Here is a 17,112-nt window from a genome sequence, read left to right on the forward strand (position 1 = left end):
GTGAGGAACAGATGGGGAGAACCAGGGAAGGATGGAGCGCCAGTACAAGGATGTGTTATCAAGCTGGCCATTGCTTCAGGAGAATGGCTGCTTTGTTTAGCAAAGACCACCAGAGAAGCTCCATGGAACACATTTCTGAATCCTTTCCTTGCAGATGGAAAGAGGAGTATTTATCCATGGGCTCCCACCATAGGCTCTTTAATCTCTCATGCTTCTAGGTTTTGGTTCACATTGTAATTTCAACTAAAAAGCCCTGGGTGGGGGTAAGATGCAAGGGGAGCCCAGAGCAAAGCACTTTCAGATTATACCTGTGTGAAGCTGGTTAGAGCCCACTTAGAACTGGCTGTTCCTGTGGTGGCTATAAGCAACAGGTAAGGCCCAGATGATCTGAAGTGGTGTATGGAGGCTGTGATACATGGAAAGTAATATGACTTTATTATAGATCTGCAATTTTTTATAGGTTTCTTTCCTATGAGGACTTCAATGTCCTACATACCATATTCATTGGGTCTGATAGAAAATTCTCAAGTTTTCACCATTTGTTAATTATTTGAATATTTATTGAATATGTACTAATATTTATTGAGTGTGCCAGGCTTTATGCAGGGATAGAAATGTAAATATGACAGATTCTTGACTTTCATCAAGCTCACTGTTTTATCAACTCTGTGCCTTCCACTGTAGTGACACACAGTGGCACCCCTCCCCCGAGCCACATCACCTTTTTTTAAAGAAAGAGTCTTAATCCATCAGCCAGGCTGGAGTGTAATGGGGCAATCATAGCTCACTGTAACCTGAAACTCCTGGGCTCAAGTGATTCTCCTGCTTCAGCCTCCCAAGTAGCTGAGTCTAAAGACATGAGACACTATGTGTAGACACTACACTTGCCTAATTTTAATTTTTGAGGAGGTGGAGTCTTCATATGTTGCCTAGGCTGGTCTTGAACTCCTGACCCCAAGTGGTCATCCAGCCTTGGCCTCCCAAAGTGCTAGGATTCCAGGCATGAGCCACTGTGTCTGGCTGGCACTTAAAAAAAAAAATACAGTCTTCTTATACAATCAGAATTATTAGCACAATGAATAGTAAATGCTATGCAAATCTAAAATGACCAGAGGAGTGTCCCATTAGATAAACCACTCTACTATTTTTTGCAGGAAGTCTCTTACCCACAGGCTATAATGGCTTATGTCAGCCCTGGGAGTAGAGATTGTTTACTTTATTATGTATGTACTGCCTAGGGATGGGGAGGCTGAAATTTAGACAGATTTCTATACTTATCTCTAAGGCACCTCTGAGGCATTAAAGAACATTTGGGGAAGCTGAAATCCAGGAGCTACACCAGCAGCAGAAGTGGCCACTCCTCCAATCACCTGGCAGTCTTCCCAGGCAGAAGGTAGAAGATGCCTGGCCTCCTTGCCAGCACTCCTTCCTTGAGCATCCCAGTGGCCAAACCACCACCAGCCAACTCTACCCAAAGTGCCTGGTTGCAGGAGCCAACTCGTTTCACCACATCCCTAGAAGCACTCAGGTGGGAAATACCTTGATTCTTTAAAACTTTTGATGCAAAGTTAGCTGCATTCTGTCACAAGGAAAATGCCATGCCAGGGACATATTTATATGACAATAAACTTTTAGTGCCTTAGAAAGCTGCTGAATGAAACTAAAATCAGAATAAAATTAATCACATGCTAAATTTTGGAGAGTAGGTAAGTTTTCCTAGCTCTGTTAGTGGTTTCCTTCACTCCACACCTATCTTCTGGCCTTCCGTGACAATGAAGCCCTTGGTAACATCATGCTTATTACCCCCGAATTAGCTGATGTATGAGGAGCTGTCACCGTTCCTTAGTATTCACATTAAACTCTCAGGGCGGAATGACCAGAGCATGCCGGGTGCTTTATGTGGCAGTCAAGGCAGCGAGGCTGCTGGAGGCTTTCAAGGGGAACTTTCCACCCGTGGGGCGTGGCAAGGCCGTTGTGTAACTGTGTAACAGTTTGTGTAACAGGGCAGAGGTCCCAGGCTGGGAGCGCGAAGGCCAGAGAGGTAAACTCAATCGGCATTTTAAAGCGCTTGCTCTAGTGATTGAGCACATAGCCCTCTAGAATCAGCCCTACTTCGCCCTCCAAAGAGAATTTCGTGTTTCAAAAAAAAGTAACGATTTCCTCTGGGGAAGAGATCTGCAGTCCTGGGGTCCCTTTCTCCTGGTGCCAATGGTAGAGTTGGGGAGAAAGTTCCCGATAGAGAGCATAGGAGGAAATGCGCCAGCTGTGCTTGCCTTAGAGACAGATGTGAGTTGAGCTCTCTCTCTCTCTCTCTCTCTCTCTCTCTCTCTCTCTCTCTCTGTGTGTGTGTGTGTGTGTGTGTGTGTGTGTGTGTGTGTGTGTAGGTGGCGAGTGGAGAGGGTTAAGGCTGCTTCTTTGCTGGGGGGAAAAGAAAGGCAAAAGTGTGAGGATACACAGAGCAGGGAACGAGTGGAGTCCCCTCTCCACCGGGGCAGTGTGGGAACGGAGGGCGTGCAGTCAGGGGGTCCTAGGACTTGGGTGGGTGCTGCAGAAGTGACCAGGAGGGCTGACAGGGTGGAGATGCAATCATCAAGCTCCAAATCAATCATCCACCCCTTCAGAGTCCCTGTCCTCCATTAAGACAAAAAATGTTTAAAACGTATTGGGGGCAGAGGAAGAGTGAAGAGATTGGACCACGTTAGCTGCTTAGTCTAGTTCCCTCCTCCGCAAGGCAATCGGATGACCCCAGGATCTCAATGTTTAGGAAAGTCGTAGGAGCCCTCACTGGGAGGCACATTTTTAGTCCAGAGGCACTGCATTTGATGGTTTAATCTTCACACTACAAACTAGCCTTGGGACGTTATATAAACCATGTTAACCTCGATGTGCCTCAGTTTCCTCTTTGTCCCAGGAGAGTAACGCGTTCTCTATCTTCACAGGGATGTGGTGCGGGTGAGACTCAATGCAGTGTGCGAAAGCTCTCCCAAGCCAGCAACCACCACGCTCTCCCCGCGGCAGGAAAGTACGTTGGTGTTATCCTAGAGCCCCAGAGGGCTGAGGGAAGACTCGAGCTCTAAAATTAGCCGCTTCCAGGCCCGGCGCCGGGAATGCCCTCCAGTTCGCCGCGCCTCCTCCGCCGCCCCCTCCCGCGCGCCCCCTCTCCCCTGCGCCACGCTCCTAGATCTCTAGTCATCCCCGCCGCCTAAGCTGCTCTCCCCCTCGCCCTTTTCGCTCGCGGTTTGGGAGGAGGAGACTGCGAGAGAGAAGCGCGAGGGGGAGACGGGAGAGGGGCTTGGCCGTGCGTCGGCGTCGGCTGTGATGGGGAGCCCGGAGCAGCCAGGCGGCGAGCAGTAGCGGCGGCGGCTGCAGCTCGGAGCAGACAGGAGAGCCGGCGCTCCTCCCCGCAGGCTGCGCTGTGAACTGGCCTGCGGATTGGGATCTCGCGCCTCCCGTCCCTCTCCTCCCGCTGCTGTTCTCTTCCCCTCGGCTCCCCTCCTCCGCTTGCGAACCCCCGGCGGCGGCGGCGGCCGCGTCCCGAGCGCAGAGCGCTTCTGCTCGCGGCCTCAGTCCCGGCTAGCGCGCGGTGGGCACTGCGGCTGCAGCAGCCGGGGGACCGGCTCGCCCGGAGCAAGAGCGCCGAGCACCGGGTGAAGAAGACCACGGGGGAAGCGCCTCGTAGAGCCGTGGATCGCCAGCGGAGGCAAGGGTGCGTGGGGATTTGTAGCGTGATGATTTGGCTGCCTGGTGCACCGGCTGGAGCGCGCCTGCCGGAGCACAGCCTCAGCTGCTGGGTGCAAATGGGCTGCGAGGTGGGCTCGGGAGGCGAGAGCCGACGAAGCGCGTGGGGGAAACTTTTCACCTTGTAAAGTTCCAACCTCCGCGCAGCCCCGAGCCGCCGTTGCTACCGCTGCAAACAGGAGAAGAGGGTGGCTTGGCCCCGCGGCGGGAGCCGGGAGGTTTACACGGAGAGTTGGCCAAGTTTGGGGCTGAGGATCTGGGGAGGGGTTGCGAGGGGGGTTGCGGATCAGTGCACCCATCCCCGGCTCCCAGCCGCCCCTGCAGGTGGATGATAAGGTTCAGGTGGCGAGCCTGCTTGGCAGCCGGTGCCTCTCGGGCGCATTGGGGGATGTTCAGATGCCGATGGATTATGCACTTAGGGGACCCGGAGGTGCAAGTTGGGTCATCGCTAGGCGAGGCGCGGCGCAGAGAGGGAGCCCAGCCTCCACTTTCGCTAGGAAAGGGAAAGGGTTACCAGTCTGCGGGTCCGTTCCCCACGCCTGACTCGGGCTTGCGGGGCTTGTGGTCAGGGTGAGATGTAGTGAACGGCGGCGGCGGCTCTTCGACTGGGGACGACATCCTTTACGGAGTGGTTGGGGACAGAGACTGTCCCTGCTATCTTGACAAGGAGAGGGAACCGGAATGCTTTGCGAGAGTGCATGATTTTTGGCGGGCGTGTGGGAAGGCTGCTTGTCTTTGAAAAGAAAGCAGCGCGGGTCTGACCATCTCAGGAGTGCGGAGGAGCTGTCTCCGGATTGGGGGCGAGAACGCCAGGGGCACCAGCTCCGAGCTCAGGCCCCACTCCCGGGCGGTGCGGGGCGAATCCCCTCTACAGGCCAGTGTGTGTGCAGGGCAAGTGTAGGGGGCTGAGGGGCGCTGGCGGGGAGGCAGTAGAGGTGGCCTGGACCATCTTGGCGCGGCGCGCGGTGAGCGCGAGGATTCCGCCAGTGGGAGTCGCTGAGCTAAAGTGCATCTGGCCCCCCGGCTTGCATGATGGCGAGCCCGGATATTTTTAGCTGTGCTGTGATCTGAATTCCCTCCTCTCCTCTCTCGTTGACTTTTGTCGCATGTGCTTTCCGAGATGGTTTAACACTGAACATGATTAGGCTTTGCGGAAAGCAACTTTTATTCACTTTCCACCGTTCTCCTCTTGTGGGCGGGGGGTGGCGGGGGCGTGCTTGGGGCAAGGATGCAGGGGTGGCCGGAGTTTGGCTGCGAGCTAAGAGAGCCGCTTGGGTTGCTCGGGATGAGAGGAACAGGGGCGCTCCCGGGGTGTGGGTGTGCTGGCGGTGACATCCTGAGGCTGCAGCTCGCTGGAATAATGGGCTCAAACCAGGCGGTGGAGAGGGGTCCCCGGAATGGACGTCGGGGGCGGGGAGGCTGCGGAGACCCTGCGAGGTCTCCGTGAAGGACTAGGAGAGGCTCCCGGGAGGGAGTGGCGCCTGCGGCCCGGAGCGTGGGCGGCCGGTGGCTCTGGCACGCGGAATCTGGTGGACTCCTAGCGCCTCGGCCGGGAGCTCCAGCTCCATCCCGCCGCCGCCGCGCGCCCAATGGGACTCAGCTTCGGGTTTGGGCGAACCTGCAGCAGCCGCGGCGGGAGGGAGGGACGCTGGGACCGCGGTAATGATTGAAGTCTTTTTCCCCCCTCTCCCCTCCTCCCGCTCCTCTCCGCCCCCAGACTCTGGCGCGTTTGTTTTCCAAGTTGGATCCCACTTCCATTTACAAGTGTCAGACAAACCCGCGAGAACCTCCCCCAACCCGCCCAGGCCCCAGCCAGACTAGGGAGGGCGCCCAGGGGGAGGGGGCGAGCTGTCTGGGCAGTGACTGGGGAGGTGCGACGCGCCCACCCGGGGCTTGAGCGGCTGGGGTTCCTGTGCGTGGGTCCTTGATGTTTAAAAGATACACGTGAACAGCAACAAAACCTAGACCACTCGTGGCCACTTGTTTTCTGCCGCTTTTCTCCCACTTGCCTCGGACATATTAATTTTCTGGCCCCGACGCTAGTCTTTTCAAAGGCGAGTCCGGGGTAGTGGGAGGAAGGGGCGGGGGAGCAGGCCGACCAGTTCATCACGGTGGATTTGTGCTCCTGGCTTTGTTGCTAGGATTAGATTCTCTGATTGTGCCCAGGCTAAGTTAAAATAAAAGCAGAGAGACAGAGAAGCGGCCAGAAAGACTGCAGACGACTTTGCCTGGATCCAGGCGGCAAACTCAGGTGGTGGAAAGGGGAAGCCCGCCATCTAGGAATTGAGGACCGAGGTGCCCACATCTCAGTATCGATCAAACAGAGCCCAGATTTCTTCTCCACCAGCAGACACTGAACTTCTCTTCACATTTACTGAATGCTTGAATGATGTTCTGGTGTGACGTGGAGATTTGAATCTGAGAAGGAAAGGAAGGGAGGAGGGGATGGAGGAGAGAAGAGAGAAGATATTTGAGAGATTGAGATTCTTCAGAATCCTAGAAATTGCACAAAGCCAACTGCTTCTGCTTTTTTTCTTTCTTCTTCTTCTTTTTTTTTTCTTTATTCCTAAATTAGAGCAATTGAACAGTGAGAGAATAAGGAACAGCCAAGGAAACCAGGGCTCTAAGAGACAAAGACAAAAAAAAAGCATAATAACTTTAGCACTTTGATGTGCTTCTTATTTAATAGGGTTGGAGTTGGGGAAGTTTTTTTTTTTTTTTTTTTTAACATTTTACAAGGAGAAAAGTTGTCTCTTAGAATTAAACCGAATGTTGATATTCAATCATGAATCTCAGTTGTTGCCTTTTTGGAACTTGAACAATGAGTGATGCTGGGGCCAGTTTCTGTGCACAGTGCACTGGGATGAGAAAGTTCCCAGAACTGTCCAGTTATAATGTCTTCATATCATCTGAATCACACAGAGAACTCCACATGAAAGGCAGCTGGCTCAGAGATCAGAAATCACTCAGCTGCTGGGCTGGCTCCATCTCTTGTGGCTGCAGGATTTTCACAGCCAGGGTTTGTGGACCAGCTACTGGCTCTCAAGCCTTTTAGAAATCTTTCTTTCAAATTTTATTTATTCTGGTCTCTGGCGGAGTCATTTTGGGGATTTTTTTAATAGGAACCAGTCTGTCTGTTAACTAGCAATTACAGTTGTGCTGAGCTACTCAAAAATGAAATGAGTAGCAATAAACAGTGGATACCCACTGACCTGTATGCTATACGGTTATTTTGCTAGCCCACAGCTTTTGTAAAGCTATGGCTCTTCAGGCTGCTCATAGAAGAACATTTTGATGTGTCAGGTTATGTTATCATCCCTGCTTTCTTCTTCATACGATCCTGAATGACCTTAGCTAATCTGGCTGATGAATTATGTCAAATAGAAAGAAGTAGGCAATTACCAGGCAGGAGAGGGTATTTAGTCATTACCAGCGGGTCTGAGGAGTGCTCCTGGTGGCTGTTGCGTTGTTATGCTATATTAATAGCTCACAAAGCATAAAGGACCATTGTGGCTTTATTTTACCAGTTGTGGCATTGGGGTATGGCATTCCTTCATAGCCCACATCTGTCCAGTTGCCTGGTGGGTTGGCTTTTTCCTCTAGGGCAAGAAGGAGAAAGATAGTAATGAGGATATTTGATTTTTTTTTTCCATTGTTGGGGTCATCCCCAGGTTTTTCTTTTTTTTCCTTCTGCAGGAGCCTTGAGTAGGGAATCATCTGATGGGAGCAGGTGGGCCTGTCCATTTGAATTGATTTCCTTTGATTGCTGAAGAAGGACTATTGATGAACCACTTCTTTGCTGATTGTGGCAAACATTAGAATTGGAATGGAAATTTAAAAGAAAGGGATCTGACAGACTTAGAGTGAAGGATTTGTGTTCTGCCCAGTTCCTTCCTAGAGTTAGCAGAGCCTCTGATTCCTACAGATATGCATGGTCTTAAAAATATTAAAGGAAGCACAACTCCTGTGTATGCAGTTTTACTTATTGGTGAAATTTTCTGCAATGCTTTTTTGATCTCTAACTGTTGAATATGTCATTTTCATCATCTTTCTACCCAAATTGTGAGGAGTGGGTCTTTGTTTTTTAATATATCCTGACCTCTTGAGGATCACCACAGTGTGACAACTTTCTCTGGGAAGACTCAGAGAGTAAATATCTTTTCTGTGTTTTGGTCAATTTAATTCTACAGGCTTCTCAAACTTACTGAGTTTTCTGTCAATTGCAGGGTATCTACTCCTTTAATAAGCTTTATTCCTTTCCTTGTTTTCTTTTTTTGCTTTTTCGTTTTTTTTTTTTTTTTTTACATTGCCTCCCTTTCTCCAAATTTCTAAGAATAATTTTCAGGAAAGGCTGCCTTTCCTTGAAAAAGAAATTCAGCTTAATGACACAGACTGAATTTATTGAGAACATATTTGACACTTGTCTAGTGGCTTCAAGCCAGTTTCTGGTCTACCAAAATAGGCTATCAGTTACATGTAACAGTGACAAATGACCCATTCTAGCAGTTCTGAATTGGAATGGCATTTTCAGGTTAGTCTTAATTTTAGCATATTCCAGGACTTAGATTTTCTTTCTTTTTTTTTTTTTCTGCTAAGTGGAAGGGATGAAAATTTGAGAATGGATTAACTGGCATGATGATAGAAAATGGAAAACAGATTTCAGAAATTAATCAACTAAACTCTTCACATAAACAAAATATTACTTCCTTCACCAGATAGATATATATGAATGTGGAGAGCCTAGAGGAAGTGTGAGGAGGGCCACAGCGTTGTCCTTCCTTGAACAATGCATTATTGAAGGTGTTGCCTACCCTGGGCAGAAAAGCCATACAGAGGACCCTGAGAGGAGTCCTTGAGCGGTTGTTAGTATTTCAACGTTCTGCTCTTCCAGGGTTCCAAAACTGTGAATTATAGACTCTTTAATAAAGGAAAGTTGTTTCTTTAACTTTTGCCTTTGTACATCTGAAATATATCCCTTTTTAAAATTCTGTAAAGTCACATGGAATTTATAATAATTTATTTTTTGTCTTTAAAAAATGTCTGGCTTTCTCCTCTATTTTCCCTATTTTATTTTTGTTATTTATTTATTTAGAAACAGAGTCTCACTCCATTGCCCAGGCTGGAGTGCAGTGGCGTGTTCTTGGCTCACTGCAACCTCCGCCTCCTGGGTTCAAGTGATTCTCATGCCTCAGTCTCCCGAGTAACTGGGATTACAGGCGCACACCACCATGCCCTCTTAATTTTTATATTTTTAGTAGACAGGGTGTTTCACCATGTTGGCCAAGCTGGTCTCGAACTCCTGGCCTCAAGTGATCCACCCACCTCGGCCTCCCAAAGTGCTCGGATTAGAGGCATGAGCCACCGTCCTCAGCCCTGTTATTTATTTTTTAAAAAAATTATTTTAAAGTTCTTTTCAGCAATATTTACTGAATCTACCTCTTTCACAAGACAGTGGGCAAGATTCAAAGAACAGTAAAATATATCCATTGCTTCTGCTTCATGCTGTTTATTGAGAAAATGAGAGATGCCTGTGTGTGTACACTAGAAGTCACATGTAAAAATGTTTATTAATTGACAAAAGAATGTCTATGAACAGGAGCCTCAAGGAGGAGGGAGAGATTAATGTGAGGTGGAGTAAACTTTTAAGAGGAGTGTAAGTTATTAAAGTGAACATAATTCCATTTAATAATTCTTACTACAGCCCTAATGTATGCTAGGCACTATGAAATAAATTAATTCCTTCATTTGTCAGGGGGCAGTGCAGAGCTCCTTTTTGGAAGAACGTATTCATGGGGCAGGCCAAATGGGCTGTCGGAATGTTAGTTAATATTTTGAGAAGACTTCAGAATTTATTCATGTCCTTTCTCCACTATCCCCTTGTCGTCTCCCACCCCCCAATTTCAAAGGTAACTTTTAGGATTTTTGAATGTGTCTGGGAGCCTGCATGCAGGTGCACATGGTGTATTCTTAGTCCTCTGTTTTCCTATGTTTGAGACTTAGTTATGAATCTCAAGGTTAACTTTGTCACAGAACACTCTGAGGTGTTCTGTCCTTTAGGTATTCATCATTTAGATCTGTTGCTTGGTTTTTTACCTTAAAAAAATTTTTTAAAAATGGCTTTCAAAGTAACATTAGCTTCCAGAATGTGAGTGAAAAGGCAGACTTTTACCTTGGACATTCTCTATGACTTGATCCTACTTGTACTTTTCAGAGCAGTTGCAAATAATATTTCAGCTAATTCTTTCTTTCTTTTCTTTTTTGAGATGTTGGAGATAAGCCCAGCTGTTGAATGAGGCACAGATATGAAAGGTTAAGTGGAAGTTTAATTGTAACTTCAGGACTTCAACTAAATTAAATTCCAAACAATCTGATAAAAATTGTAGCCTTTTCAGTACCATGGAAGGTCAAAAAGTGAGCACTCTGGAGCAGCTATCGATGTTTTATATTTTGAGATAAGCCCCAAATTATTAATGCTACTAAATATCATTGAACATTATTTGATAATTGTAAACATCTAAGAGTATGCCAGATGACACAGATTAAATTTAGTGACAAATGTGCTTAATGACAGTATAAATATCAGGGTTTTTTCTTTTTGTCAGATAAATTCTATGTAAGTCTGTGTGTGTTTTCTTTCAAAGCAAAATGAGGCTATATCTTGGTAGCAGGATCAGCTTGGTCTTTTTTGAAACCTAGAGCATTTATCACACATGACATTTTGTTGATTTTTTAAATCTATGTGATCAATATTTTGCACGTCTGAAATCTATTTTTGATTGTGGTTTGAAATTCTCTGTTGGTTCTAAGTGGTGGCTTAATGATGGCAGTTGCTGTTGTGATTGGGTGAGCAGTGTGTTATGTGATTCATGTGGTACCGTCCCATGCTAGGGTGGATTTTGCAGCTAGGGTTTTATCAGATTGGCCTGGCTATGGAGAACTTCACTGCAAAGAAATGTACACATGAAAGTGGGCCAAATGCAGATGACTTTAACATCGCCCATGTTATGGATAGAATGGGGTGTGAATCTTTCCCACACTTTCCACTTAAAAAAAAAAACTTTGCTAATAACAGTTTCAATCAAATGAATAAGAATTCAGAAGTGTGTGGTAATCTCTCTTGAGAATTTGGTACCTATCTGATAGGACTGTAAAGGCATTTCAGAATGTCAATTAAATGGAAAAATATGCCTGGAATTGAATATAATTAAGAAATGTTGAAGTCTGGTGTCTACATATTCAGACACTGTATAAGATGGTTTAATTAGTGAACAAGGATTTGGATTTATTGACAGAAGGTCTCTTTCTCATGGCATGTTTCACTCATTAAAAGCTCATAATGTCTTGGATCTTTTTAGCTGTTGGAACTTGACCATTTGTCATTTTCTGCTTCTTGACTTCAGTGATGTCGTTTTTTGTTTTTTTTTCAACTGTGCAACTGATTAGGATGATGTTGCTTCTCTCATTGATGATTATTTCCATGGAGTGGACGCATGGTGTCTTGTAAACATTATGAAGCATCACCAAAGCATTAGGCAAAACTCAGTACCTCTGAAAAACAACAATTGGGAGGTAGAATTATTGTTGTGGAATTTTTGGTCTAGCAACTTAGAAGTAATTAGAGTAACTTCCTCTTTATAACTACTAGCTTTATATTATATTTACTTGATGGCAGAATTTACATTTAAATTCACATTTCTCTACATCTCTTTCAGTTTTTCAGTTAATGGTTTATTAGTTTAAATCCTTTTTATTCCTGACTGTTGGCCTGAAACAGTTTCTAATCATACAGAAGACTGAAATTCTTTTTTAATATTCTTGTTGTTGGATATATTTCTTTTTGAACTGCATTTGATGATTATAAGTGCCTGAAAGTACTGCAGTTAGTAAAGAGAGAACTTGAGAATGTTGACAAGTGAGGTAGGGAGAAACATGGTTCAGTTAGTCCTTGAGGATTTTTCATTACCTGTTTATAACTTAGATTTTGGCTGTCTCCTATACTGGTACTAATGTGAACAGCTACTTTATAAGATTTTTTAATTCCTCATCTTCATAGGTATGTTCTCTAAGTCAGAGCTATTTAAAGTAATCTAGCGTTCCATCTTTCCTGTAGACATAGCAGATCATTCACAGTCTGGTTGAACTAAGTACACATTACATTGTTGGTCGTTTTGGTGGCATGTGCTGGGTTCTTCAGGCCCGTGTCATTGTTGGCAAAGTGTACTAAGAGTGCTGCTATTATCTTGGACTAATTTTTTCATGGAGCATATTAAATAAATGTGGTGTCTGACCCTTCAAAAGTTAGCTCCCTCACCTGAGTGATGTTCAGCTAAATAAGTATAAGTCGTAATGTGTGTGTGATCCTAAGTCAGTAAGATGGTGAACTGAAGTGACATCATCTGCTTGGAAGTCCCTGGATTAACAATGGGACTTATATCTATATTCAGAAGACAACTGCTACAATGAGGAAATTGGGCAATCTAGGCAATTGAACAATTGAATGGGAAACGTAAGACAAAACATATTATATTGCCAGATCAATTCCCTAGATCTTGTTGAATTATACGATAATTAGATAATCTTCTTTTATTTGGAAGTGTACATTTTGTAAGTGTAATAACTTGCATTAATCACTTTATTCCTAAGTTGTATTCAGCAGTGCACATGTTGTGTTCAGTTTACATTCTGCATATTTTTGTTAAATAGGTAGTATTAATAACATATTTTACCTCATATCCAAAGAGAAAGAGGGAGATGCAGGTATTTTGAGATTTATCACTTTCATACAGCTCATCAGTGGTTACTGTAATAATCCAAGTGAATAAACCTAGATTGTTCTTTATACAATAGATATGTTTTTAAACATTGAGTGTAAATGACATTTTTCAAAACAAATTACATCTTAAATGCTTTCAACTAGGGAAAATACACTCTTTATTTAAACAGATGTGGCAAATTATTTTTATAAAGTAAAGAACAATTTGTCTCTCTTACATTTATCTGTTTTTTAAGTTTAGATTTTGTATATTAAATTTATCAAAGAGATGCAAGAGTGTATACATATTGGAAATATGTTTTTGTTCAAATATATAATAAAATGAAAGAGTTTGACCTTCTCCCTCAGTACTGCTTTGACGAGAAGTGGCATCAGAGGGGAAAATAAAGGGAGAAGATGGAACTAGAATGAGAAAAAACAGAAATGTCCACCTAGTTTATGGAGATGTTGAGGAAATGTTAAAGTTTAAGAATTTCTGGGCCAGGAGTGGTGGCTCACGCCTGTAATCCCAGCACTTTGGGAGGCTGAGGCAGGCAGATCACCTGAGGTCAGCAGTTTGAGACCTGCCTGGCCAACATATAGTGAAACTCCGTCTCTACTAAAAAATACAAAAATTGCCGGGCACGGTGGCTCATGCCTGTAATCCAAGCATTTTGGGAGGCCGAGGCCAGTGGATCACGAGGTCAGGAGTTCAAGACCAGCCTGACCAACATGGTGAAACCGTATCTCTACTAAAAATATAAAAATTAGCCAGGTGTGGTGGTGGGTGCCTGTAATCCCAGCTACTCAGGAGACTAAGACAGGAGAATCTCTTGAACCCAGGAGACAGAGGTTGCAATGAGCCGAGATTGTGCCATTGCACTCCAGCCTGGGTGACAACAGTGAGACTCCGTCTCAAAAAAAAAAAAAAAAATTAGCTGGGTGTGGTGGCACATGCCTGTAGTCCCAGCTACTTGGGAAGCTGAGGCAGGAGAATCGCTTCAACCTAGGAGGCAGAGGTTGCAGTGAGCTAAGATTGTGCCACTGCACTCCAGCCTGGGTGGCAGAGCAAGACTCCATCTCTCAAAAAAAAAAAAAAAAATTCTGGACAGAAGGGCCAGGCCAGTCCAACCCAGAATCATACCTCTGACAATGTCAGTACTTTTGCTGACACTCCCATTTCTAGCCTTTGGAGCATCCAGAGAAGTGCCCCTCATCTCTCAGGGCCTCTTGTGTTCTGCAGCCCTTCTGCCTTTTTCTCTCTTTGGTACTTCTTGGCCCCTTTATCTCTCCCAACCCTCTCTAGCTCCTGTAGTCACTGGTTGCAGCTCCATGCTGTCCTGAAGGTATTGCTTACACCTGACCTCTTATATTGTCTCTTCATATCTCTGCACTCAGGTCCCCCTACACTTTGTGGTATTATTGCAGCACTGTTCACATGCCTTGTAATGAAATTACCTGCGCGGGTGTCTCTTTCTCCCATAGGCCATCATTCCCTGGGCTCAGTGGGATAACATATTAACCTTTGGTCTCCCACTCTTATTGCTAGATCTTGCTGGTATTGAATATTTAAAATTGAATGACTCTATTTGTTTATGTTCAACTTGGTTAGTGATTATGGACTTCCACAATTGACCATCTATGACCAAATATTGAAAAATATCCCTTTGAGCTATTAAGACTGCGTTATGATTCTGGTACTGCAAAGATATATTACTTCTGAGGTCCACATTTCACAGTTGAAGGAAAGATCCTCTAGGCATAAATATGCATGCTCTTTATTGGCTGATCTGCTCAAGCTCTGGATCTTTCCTGTATGTTCTAAGCAAGTGTTGGGAACACATCAAGAGGGCATGTTGGATGCATCCAGGTGTCCAGCTGCCTTTCAGTAGCATCACTTTGTCTTCAAGGAATGTATGATAAGGGTGTTATGTACCTAATAGTACATTCGCATGGCATTTGATCTTCACAGTCGAAGGTAAAATAGACTGGGAGGTAGGAGCATATCTCAGTGCTGAGTTCTTTGTGTCTCAAGAAAGCATAGAACACATAAGTAAGAATGTTATTATTATAAGAATCCTTGGAGCCTTTCTCAATTCTATTTAAAAATTAAATTATTCATAAACACCTGTGTTGTAACTATTATTACACTAAGTTACAGTCAACACACCTCATAAGGGATTGAGTCTTTCCAGTATATTCTGAGGCCCAGATGCCCACTGGGGTATAGGTCACTCCATAGTGACCATTGTGGGCAAGAAAATCTTTCTTTAAAAGTTGGAGGTACAGTTTCTGGTACATAATAAAGCTTGTCCATGTAAAGCGAATGTATGAAGTAATGTGACAGTTCATAATAGAATAGATAAAAATGCAAGTCTTGTAAAATTTAAATCCCCCCCTCCTTTTTTTTTTTGTTCAATTACACTGCACTATATGCATTATTTGAGGGGCAGGCTGGTGAAATCAACACGTGAGCAGGTGCGTGTCTTGGGAATGTCCTACTACAAAAAATATTCAATGACTATTTCCTGAATGAATAGAAATTGGAAAAGGCTGTGTCTGTCTTTTAGACACTTTGTTATTCTGTGAGTTTAACAAACAAAATCTCATTAACACCAAATCCACAGGAGCATGAGAAATGTGTAATGCTCTTAATTTCTTATTAAGTGATCTGTGTTTATTAAAAATTGGCTCGGAGGTACACTGCACATAATTCATAATATTGGAGTCTATATCCCTGAATCTTTCTTGTACTTAAAATTTGCTCACAGTTCAGTGTTGGAATCTTGGATAGGAAAAGGGATATCTTATTTCTGGCGAGATTTACTGAAATGGGAAGATGACGAGTTAAACTTTGGAGATCCTTTTTTCATGCTCCCATGCCTTTTACTTTTGTGTGATTGTTTTAGGCCTTTATTTCTCCAGGCATACTTTGTACGTGTCTATAAGCAGATGAGAGGGAGCAAGGGCACATAGGGGCTGATAGAGGCAAATGTAAATCCCGTTTTTTCCCTATTAACTCATGAGGCCTGCTGGGTAGCAGCAGGCATTACCAGACATTTAATTGTGTGCAAGGTAAGGCTGGCACAATTCCAGCATCATGGTGGAGCCAGAATTATACTAATCAGCTGGGATATACTGCATATATTGATTAGAGTTGGATTTTGTTATGCAAAAGAAAAAATCCTTATAAATAGTGGGAAAGTAATTGAGAGTAATTAAAAAGGCAGAGAGTTAATTCACAGTTCTTTAGATGAAAGGGTATTTTGATCCTTTGCTTCCATGCAGATTTCCGGGCAGGCTGGAGCAGTCTGTGAGTGCTGAGTGTAAATGGTATGATCGATGTTACCATTCAACTGGATAGTGAACAGGCAAGCTGTGTAGATGATACACTGGTGACCAATTTTGAACAGTTTCTACTTGGTGACTCTCATTTGTTTGGGACTAGGGACTTTTCCTTTATTTTTCTTGGACTTTTATATAACTTTTAATCATTATTAATATCCCTGATGAGAACTAAATGTGGACCCCAGTATCCTAGTGAACACTGGTGAGAATATTATACCACTCTGGAGTTACCTGGAATTCCAGCATGTTTTGATGTTGCTGCCCTCCTTCTTCCAAATGAGAAGGCTTTATAGCCTTTGGTGTCACAGAAGACCTGTCATCTGTGAATGGTGACCTGAAATAGTGTATTCACACACACTTTCTTGCCTCTTGAGCCCTTTCACTCATAGACAGTCCTTCCAAAAAATACTCAGTGAATACTGGTCCAATGAATGAATGAGATATTTTAGATTTTGGATGGTAGAATAATTTAGCATCTTGAAGAGAAATTATAGGTGGTATTTGGTGGAGTTCTGAGTATTACTATCTGAGATCCTGAATAACATGTAGGAAAAGGGGAATGTGGTGTGGGGAAAGAAGAAAATAGCTATGATTTATTGAGTATCTACTTTATCATACTCTTTGCATATGCACTTTTGTTCTGGCATCACCCATGTCCTATGAAGTAGATATTAATATCATCATTTCACAGGTGACAAAGATACGGTTAGGAGCAGAAACAAGGTCATAGGCCTTAATTGGCAGGGTTGGGATTTGAATCTAAAGCTCTTGTTGATAATAACATCAAGAGTAGCAGCCCCCATACTGGGAAAGGAGGAGGGTTTCATATTCTCAGAATCTGGGTGTGGGCCCAAAGATAGAACATGAGTATCAGGTGGATTTCTTTGAGGGCTGAGTATTTTTCTTCAAAAATTATGCTGATTTTACAGTCTGTTCCATAATGTGTTTGTTTAAATGTGAAACATATTAACTTACTTAGTCATCAAAGCACTTAAATTATCTCCCCTAAATCTTTAAGTAAAATTGACCACCCAAAAGTTGCTCCCAGTATATACTCAGAGACACCTCTGGAATGTCCACATAGGGAATCGGAGGGGGCAATCTGGTTGGAAGAGGAACTGAGGGTATCTTGAAATTTCGTTTGTATAGCAAGCAGGTTTTGTTTGTTTGTTTTGTTTTTTGTTTTTGCTTAGATTGCATGCTTACTTAGGGTGTCCTGGGGCTGTTACAGATGGGGAAAGGGCTCATGCTCCAGATTTCATCTTTGTTTACCT

General features: G+C 44.2%; 1 protein-coding gene across 1 annotated transcript in view; it reads left to right on the top strand.

The window, feature by feature from the left end:
- Positions 1 to 3,178: 3,178 nt before the first annotated feature.
- The window catches only part of FAT3 (FAT atypical cadherin 3), a 676,861-nt gene continuing 662,927 nt past the window's right edge, over positions 3,179 to 17,112 (top strand). The window contains exon 1 of the mRNA XM_055356052.2: positions 3,179 to 3,706. The gene's annotated coding sequence lies outside the window, so the exon portion shown is untranslated. The remainder of the gene's footprint in view (positions 3,707 to 17,112) is intronic.

The sequence above is a fragment of the Gorilla gorilla genome, chromosome 9 (assembly GCF_029281585.2).
Source record: "Gorilla gorilla gorilla isolate KB3781 chromosome 9, NHGRI_mGorGor1-v2.1_pri, whole genome shotgun sequence".
Lineage (NCBI taxonomy): Eukaryota > Metazoa > Chordata > Mammalia > Primates > Hominidae > Gorilla > Gorilla gorilla.